This window comes from Mytilus californianus, unplaced genomic scaffold (assembly GCF_021869535.1).
Source record: "Mytilus californianus isolate M0D057914Y unplaced genomic scaffold, xbMytCali1.0.p SCAF_8, whole genome shotgun sequence".
NCBI classification, from domain to species: domain Eukaryota; kingdom Metazoa; phylum Mollusca; class Bivalvia; order Mytilida; family Mytilidae; genus Mytilus; species Mytilus californianus.
Genome location: NW_026262734.1, coordinates 29,794,317 through 29,803,516, shown reverse-complemented (window position 1 = coordinate 29,803,516; position 9,200 = coordinate 29,794,317). Strand labels below are relative to the sequence as shown.

Here is a 9,200-nt window from a genome sequence, read left to right as displayed (position 1 = left end):
AAAAAAACATGTCGGTCAGAAGTGGTGCACAATAAGTACCCGTTTGACTACCGACTGTCTGATAAAATATCATTTCACCAACCTCAATGAATATGTTGTCGATCAAAAAGTTGAAAAATCGGACACGTTTCGGCGATTTTGGATTTTAAGGACATGTTTGAGCGAAATAGACACGTTTGGGGGAATCGGACACATTTGTGGGGATGGACACGTTTGGGAGTGTTACATATTAAAATAAGGAGATTTTTTATCTCAATGAGATATCTATCCCCGAAAATTCAAATACAGTGGATACCAGCAATTATAAGCAACCGTTGAGTGGGCTATAAAAGGCCCCGACATGAAAGACATAAAACAATTCAATTGAGAAAACTAACGACCTAATTTATAACAAGTCAATTTACGGAAACAAATATGTATGCCAGACATGAACCAACGACAACCACTGAACTATAAAACTACTGACTTGGAACAGGCACATAAAGACTTTGACGGGGCTAAACATGTTTGAAGGTGCCTCCCTTCCCATATCTGAGATAGTGGTTTAACGACATAACACAAAAGCAAACCATATAAAACAATAAACGAAAAACAAATATAAGAAAAAGCAACATGATTACCACTAAATTAAAGGCTACTGACTTTGTACAGGCACATACAGAATGTGGCGGAGTTATGTTTGTCCTAACTGGTGTACGACAACCAGGACTGTAAATAATTGTTAGCTTTATCTGTACATTATACGAATATAGTCTCCTGTTATCCTGCTACTATGATGAGCGATATGGCAATATACATATATTAACTATGTACGTCAAAGTTAATTTTAGGATGCCCATCAAAGTCTGCGTTTAAACCTCAGGGGGAATCTAATGTGCTCCAGAAGGGTGACCATGTTCTGCTGCGCTTGTGACACCTGTTTAACTTGTAAATTTGGTAAAAAAACCCAAGATATATTTTTTCGTTATACTAGCGACTAATATATGTCAATAATAGAATTTAAAATCTAAATTTTAAATCAGTTATCGGTTGTGCTCATGCCACCGTGTCCGTTATACTACTTCGTCAGTTATTAATAATATTTGGTTTTTAGTTGAATTATCGATCTTCGCAAGTGATTGATTTACCCATAATCCTCCTTTTGACGTCGACATTTGGGAATACCAGACGCATTTTTTAGACACAAAAAATATCTGCAGCGAATCTACACAAATCTGACACATAAGTTGTTAAAAACTTTAATTCTTTTTAAAGTGTTTCAAATAATCTTGATCAGGGGTTTGTTTATCGTCTATTTCGACTCGATTGTTACAATTGTCGAAGCGTCAGGGCGAAATTCAAATTTTCATGCAGCAGACGGCATGGCATGGTCAGGCTTTGTCTGCATCCTGAGAGAAATAGTTTATTTCTAAACTTTGTTTTCGATTTTTGACATTTTGAATTAGTTTATATCTAGCCCAAGTTTCTTTATTTGAATTTTAACATTGATTTGGATAAATACAGAAGACGCACCAAACTGTGGAGATTTTTGAATTTATTCAGAATGCAAATATTGTTTGTTAAAGGTGGATGGCAAATCTAATTTTTTTTCTCGTGCTTTAAGACTCGATCGGCCACAGCAGAATCAGCAATTTTTTTTTATGTTTCTTTTACATTGTTTTAAATTATATATAATCATATTTATATATATATATATATTTACATAACTTTACATAGCTTGTCTTTTACAGTTTAAAATGCTTGAAGCATCTGGTAGGAAGAGGGTGGCGCCTAAGGGAAGATGCGACAATGTGGCTCCAGCGGCTAATAGAACTGTTTTGCGTCCAAAAGTTGGTGGAGATGTGGGTGTTAACAGATCTACAGAGAGTCCAGTAGCAACCACTTCACTTAGTTCAGAGGTTATGACTATGGCTCCGGTCACCACAACCGCTACTTCTAATTCTACGGAACCCATCACACAATCAGGTAATTTTCCAGTTTTTCAAAACCCATCTCCGTGCAGTAAGGCCAGTGATGACCTGGCTAGAAGTATCCCTGTGAGCTTGCGACAAAAAATAATTGCAGAAGAATATATTGACCTGGCCTTACTGTTAGTTAATTCACAAGCCTCTGCAGGGGATAAACAGAAAGTCGTTATTTCACAGAGAGAACTTTTAATACAACCAAGAAAGCAACAACAACAAAAAAATGACACCATAGGTAACTGGACAGACGCATTTTTAGTGTAAATAAGTATATATTGTACTGCACACCCGCATGTATTTCAAGAATTACTCAAGTACATGCATAGTATTCGGCTAGGCGCTAAGCGGTGCGCACTAGGGTGGAAATCGTACGATGAACAATTTCGCCTCAGAATGTCGCAGGATCCAGCTGGTTCTTGGGCTGTTTTTGACCCTGAGCTATGGCTGCTTTATATGTATCCTCCGTCTTCTATTAGTAATGCGCCAATAAGCACGGGGGCGCTTTAAATGTTACGCATTCAATTACCAAGGTAAATGCGTGAATCAGTCATGTTCTTTTACCCATTCTTGTTTAAGATGTTTTGATCAGAACCCATTTATTCAGTGCCCCAGACAAAACGTTTTTCCTAATAGGGCAGGCGGAAATGCAAGATTTCAGCAACCTTGGCCTCAGTATAGACCGAGATTTCAGGCACGTGGCAGCAACTCGGTGCAGTATCCCATCAATACGAAATCGTATTCTGGTTAATATATGAAGTGATTCTTTAGCAGAATGCAATTACAGTTGTGACACATTTTTTTATGTTTGTATCTTAAAGAGATATCACGTACAATTTTTATGACATTGTTCATATTGTTAATTTTGTATAGAATTTAGATGTATTACTTTCAGAGTCCAAACTGATACGTCACCTATGGGATAAAGGGTGGACTCCAATAAACACAATTGAATTAAAAAAGTTTCTTGGGGATTATACAAATAGGGTGGATGCCCAGCTCTTGTGTGAGGGGTTTACTTTTGGATTTAGGTTACAATATGAAGGTCCACGTATTTCTACTACCGCAAAAAAATTGGCGTCTGCAGAAATACACAAGTCCGAAACATTAGCAAAGTTGCAGGACGAGGTAAAACTTGGTAGGATTTTGGGTCCATTATTCAAAAAACCTATATCGACACTGCGAATTTCTCCAATTGGACTTGTTCAGAAACCAGATAATGGTTGGCGTCTCATATCTCATTTGTCTTATCCAAATGGTGGTAGTATAAATGATTTTATACCCGAAGATTATTGTAGTGTGAACTACTCGTCATTTGACAATGTTTTGAATATGATTTCAGCTCTCGGAAAGCGTGCGAAAATCGGAAAAATCGATATTCGCCAAGCATTCAGGCTTTTAATCATAAATCGTGCAGATTTTGATCTTATGGGTATCAAATTTCAGGATAAGTTTTACATAAATAAATGTCTACCCTTAGGATTAAGTAGCTCATGTCAGCTTCTTGAACGATTTTCAACCTTTTAACACTGGGCTATTCAGTCAAAGACATGGACACATTGAATCATTATTTAGATGATTTTATATTTGCTGGACACGAGTCAAATAATAATTGTGAGGTGTTAATGGAGACTTTTATGAAAGTTTGTAAGGATTTATGTGTGCCATTGGCAGACAACAAAACAGTTGATCCTACGACAACCTTGACATTTCTTGGTCTTGACATTGATACTTTACTTCTGTTGGTGAAAATTCCGAAAACAAGGTAATTAAGTTAAAGTCTGATATTCAATACATGGTTGGTCGAAAAAAGATAAAATTGAAGGAGCTAGAGTCAATCATAAGGCTAATGGCATTTTGCTCACGTGCAATTCCGTCATGAAGGGCTTTTACTAGAAGATTTTATGATGTAATTTCAAACCTTAAACACGGAAAGTCGTATTATTATGTAAAAATTAATCAAGAGCTGAGATCTGATGCTTTAGTCTGGTTAGAGTTTTTAGAAAATTGTAATGGCGAATGCTACCTTTCGGAAGGTCTTGGTTGTCAAGTGATACACTTGAGCTGTTTACTGATAGTTCATGAAATGCTTCTCTTGGTTGTGGGGCTTATTTTGCCAAGCATTGGTCTCAGTTTCGATGGCCTGTCGAGTGGAGGGATAAGGAGTTCATGTCCGATATATCCTTTTTAGAGCTGGTGCCTATATTATTGGCCATGTTAATTTGGTACCCTCAATTTAACAACAAGAAAATTTTATTAAGAATAGATAACCAAGCACTAGTTTTGATAATTAACAAGCAGACATCAAAATCGAAGTACGTAATGAAGTTAATTCGTCCTCTAGTATTATTATTAATGAGTTAAAATATTCAGGTACGAGCGTTGCATATTCCAGGCGAAAGTAATACAATTGCAGATTCTTTGTCTCGTTTTTAGGTGATCCGTTTCCGTACATTGGCTCCGGAAGCAGATCAAACTCCATCAGACATTCCTGTGGAGTTTCATACGGTCATTTCGGAACTGAAGTAGATTTTTTAATAAACAATTCGGTAGCTCCTAGTACAGCAAAGTTGTATACCAGGGCTTTAATTTTTTTTAACAGTTTCAGGAAAGATATCGGTCTTGCAAATGTATGGCCTGCGTCCCTGCATGACATTGTTGCTTTTATTGCATATATGTATAAATCCGGACTCGTTCATTAAACAATTAATTCGTACACATCAGGCCTAAGTTTCTACAACAAGCTAAATGATTATGAAGACTATACTCAAAAGTTAATCGTAAGGAAAATGATCGATGGTGTAAAGCGTTCAAGGTCGCCTCAGATGGACACCAGACTGCCTATTTCAAGAGAGTTATTGCGTCGTATTTTGTCAATATTATCTTGAATCTGCAGTTCTGCGTACGAGGCTAGGCTATTCAAGGCGGTTTTTTCCTTGGCCTTTCATGGTCTTTTTAGGGTTGGGGAGTTGACAGTTCAAAATATGAGCAATACATTTTCTTCAAATCATGCTTTAAACATGAATGATGTCCAAATTTACAAAAATTATTTAGAAATTCATTTGGTTTCATCTAAGACCGATCAGTTTGGTAGAGGGGTTACTATACACATTCCGGAGCAATTAGACAAATGTATTTGTCCAGTTGTTTTATTTCCTTGCTATTTGCGAGATAGACCTGTAGTAGGTGGACCGCTATTTTGTCACTTTGACGGTAAACCTTTGACTAAATACCAATTTTCTGCAATACTCAAAAAGTCTCTACATGTTTTAGGTATTGATAATGCTCGTTGGTCGTCTCACTCATTCAGAATAGGTATGGCTACAGCTTGTGCCATTGAAGGGTTGTCCGACGAAAAGATTAAAAGTTTAGGTCGTTGGAAATCGGGTGCATATTTGCGTTACATACGAATTCCCGTTTAATTGTTTATGTACATTGTATATTGCTGTTAGTTTCCGATTCTCCTATAAGGGTTTGGATTGTTGGGTCGTCAATTATTAAGAATGCGTTTGTGGAAGCAAGGCAACGCCCGGGAGGAGCTAATTTGGCTTTGAATAGGTTGGGAGTGAATATTTGGTGGCAAGGTACCGGTTGACTAACTCTCTCTAAGATGAAGAGTCGCATTAAAATGATGCTGAGATTTGAAGATCCTCCCAGCTATATTATAGTGCACATTGGGGGAAATGATATAGGTAATATCAAACTAGGTTACTTACATTACCAGCTTGTTAAATTTATGTCATGGTTATCAAATAAATTGCCTGAAACGACTTTAATTTGGTCTCAAGTATTACCAAGATTGCAGTGGCGGTATTCAACCAGTGGGAATTGTATGGACAAGTGCAGGCGTCGGTTAAACAGCTCCATTGGTGTCCACATGACAAAGCATGGAGGCTCTTACATTCGATATCCTGACATAAAAGCTACACACGAGTTCCTAGCAGATGATGGGGTGCATTTAACTAAGATAGAAAAAGAAGTTTTTCTGAACATAATCCAGGGAGCCCTAGAAACAAATTACAATTTTTTCTAGTGAGACGGTGGCATTACTTTTCCAGACGACTATTCTAGACTTTGAATTTTTATAGTTGATTCGTTGTAAATATTATAAGTGTTCATATTATGATCTTTGTAATTAGTTTAAATGAAACATCAGCGTTATTGATGCTGTTTTATAAATAATGTAAATAATTCCTTACTTGTTACTTAACAATTTATACTTTGTTCATTTATCAGATGTTTCATTCAAAATTTACTTGAAATGGCACAGCTACGCGCAGCTTCCCCCGATTTTATTGGCGGTTGACGGTTCTACGAAAATTTTAACTGATAGCTAAAATTGTCGCAGCGTACGTCAATTTGGGAGATTTCGCTGCGCTTAGATAACATATTTGCAGTTTACAGACTTATTTTAATCGTATGATAGCATTAGCCTCTGATTTCAAGGGTTAATAGCTTATCTTGAACTTTCCCTTTTCATATATGATCTACCGCCTCGAACATATTCGGCGATCATCATACAACATTTTCAAAGAAACATATGCATTTCTATCAGTGAATTTTAGTTCATATCACAAATTGCATTTCATATAATAGTCCATAGTACATATATCATATCTGTTAATAAATGCTGTGGCAATTTCCTGCCAACTCTTATATTGTTATTTTTTAATGAGCATCTTAGATAATAGTTTATATAAGCAAAGAGTATAGATTGCCGTTTATCAAAGGTCAATTTAAAAATCATTTTCATCCAGTTCAAAGATGCAAGAAAACTTTTGTATTTATGAAATAATGACTTATAAATTCTATAGTATTTTCAAATGACTGTGATCATGGCTATCAAAATAAGTCATGCAGCATCGAATGATTTTCTTTTTAGTGTGGCCTTATGTCAATGTGATATCCTTTAAATGTCACAGCAATCATGACATTTTGAGTCAGGTGAGAATGAAAATGTATTTGACTTTACAATGTCGGGGTAATAAAGTAACAATCAAATGGGATTTCTTTGGTATAATTGATTATATTTTCTGTGAAATAATCACGAACGGTTATCATTGTTTTCCTATAAATTAATTGAAATTCGTCCCATTAGACAAAGGGGTTACACGTTAAATGATGATTAATGTCTAACGATTATCATTGGTTTCATATAGATTAGTTGTTTTGGTCCCACTGAACGAAGGGATAATACTTTATTGATGATAAATGTGTCTTGTTAACTTTAAAAAAAAATAAACGTTTTACAAAAAAAAAATCAAGATGTCGAGATAATAATATACTCGAAGATAAATGTTCAGTTAAAGATTCACCAAACGTATATGTGCTCAAATTATATTCTTTCATTTACCCGAAAATCAGGACTATAAATAACTGTTAGCATATTATCTGTACAGTATACAAATAAAGTTTCCTTTTATCCTCATTCTTTGATGAGAGACAGGTCATTATATATTTACTTTTTACGCCATCACAGTCCTCGTGTAAACTATCAGTGTTTTTTTGGGGTGCTCCGGAAGGGTAATTATGTTCATCTTCGCTACTTGCAATTGCGCCCGTTTATCTTGTTAATTCGTTAACAAACTATCCCACATCTAAATAAATACAGGCTGAAATATTTTTACTATATTGTTTTCGGATTTTTATCACATTTTGTAGCAGCAAAGTCTTACAGTTTTACAGTTTTTTTTATCAATTGAACTGTTTTGTTGGTTTGTACTATTGCTAATTTCATTTCATAACAAAACAATCGGAAAATGTTTCGGGTTATCAGTTTTGTACGATTATTAAACGAAAAGTACTCAATTTGAGGAAGTTATGTCAGTTTAAGGTTCGATGTAAAAGGAGGATGTATGATATAGTTATCTGGCACCAAAAATTGATAAAATAGTAAACTTATGCAACAATATGTAAATCGTATTGAAAAATGAACAGGCTAATATAATCAGGAAAAGTTGATACAGAAAGGTCACTTTGGCGTCATAAAGATGTCCATATTTACGTTTAATTCAATTAAACATTGTCATTTCACGCATACTTTTTGATTAAGATATATAGGTGCAACAGCATTAACCAAAAAGTTATTTTCCACACATAAACATCTTTGTAAAGTACATGTTAATAATTTTAGGTAAGATAAAATTTAAAAAATATAAATATTAATGTCCGACAGACATAAAACTTAGGTTATGAATATCTGAAGGATATTATTTAATAGATTTATAGTACTTTTTGATTTTTATATTTAAGGACAGATAAATTAAGTGATCTTATCATACCGTCTTCTTTATGATAAAAGAGCCATCGAATAATGACTTTTATCACATTTCACGGAAATTTGGTACGCACAGTCAAACAGATTGTCTATCTCTTAATTGTCCATAAAGAATATGTGCGCATATTTTTGGAAGAAGTTTAACGGTCAACATATATCATAAAAAGGAAGTTACCAATGAAAACATTGTTTTGTGGTTATCCTACGATGATGACATGTTTTGTTTTAGGTAACTGGAAGCATACATACAGTGGAATCGTCACCTTAGGAATCACATTAACAAACTAAAATCAGAAACAATTTTTTGAAAAATGCTTTAATATATTTGGAAAATACCTGTATCTTGTAATAGTTAATGCTTGATCGTTTATTGTTCGGTCCTTTAATATGCATTTTCATGTCACCTGCGATATTACTAAATCAAGAAAGGGACCGTAAGAGTATGAGAGCTTTATTTAAACCAAAACTGTATGTGCATGTAAAAAATTATGGAACATTTGGCGGCGGTTGCGTGCGTGTATTGCTGGCTATTAACTTGTTTGTTATATATTGCAAAAATAGGTTCACGCGTGGATATTTACATCCCATATGTATCTCCTTCATCTTGTTTATTACATTAAATTTTCTTATCTTTCATTGCTGTAAATGGGAATAGGACAACACCAAAGGGATATTCAAACTTAAAAAAGTGGATAACAAACTCAAAACGCCGTTGAAAAACGACGAAAAGACAAACAGCAAATACACAACATAGAAAAAAACACCAAAGTCTGAGCAATACGAACCCCAACAAAATCCGTTAGTGATCTCATGTGCTCCGAAAGGGTAAATTGTAAACTGCAGACCCCGTACAAGACACATGCTGTATTTTTTATTATATGCCGCAGAGCTATATTAGCTGGTGTTGAGCAACATCCCATTGAAAGCATATGTTTTAAGTATAAAAACAATATCGACTTTAG

At 34.9% G+C, this 9,200-nt stretch overlaps 1 pseudogene; it reads left to right on the top strand.

Annotated features, from left to right (window-relative positions):
* The first annotated feature begins 4,366 nt into the window (after positions 1–4,366).
* Positions 4,367–5,954, top strand: LOC127711978 (uncharacterized; annotated as a pseudogene).
* The last annotated feature ends 3,246 nt before the right edge of the window (positions 5,955–9,200 follow it).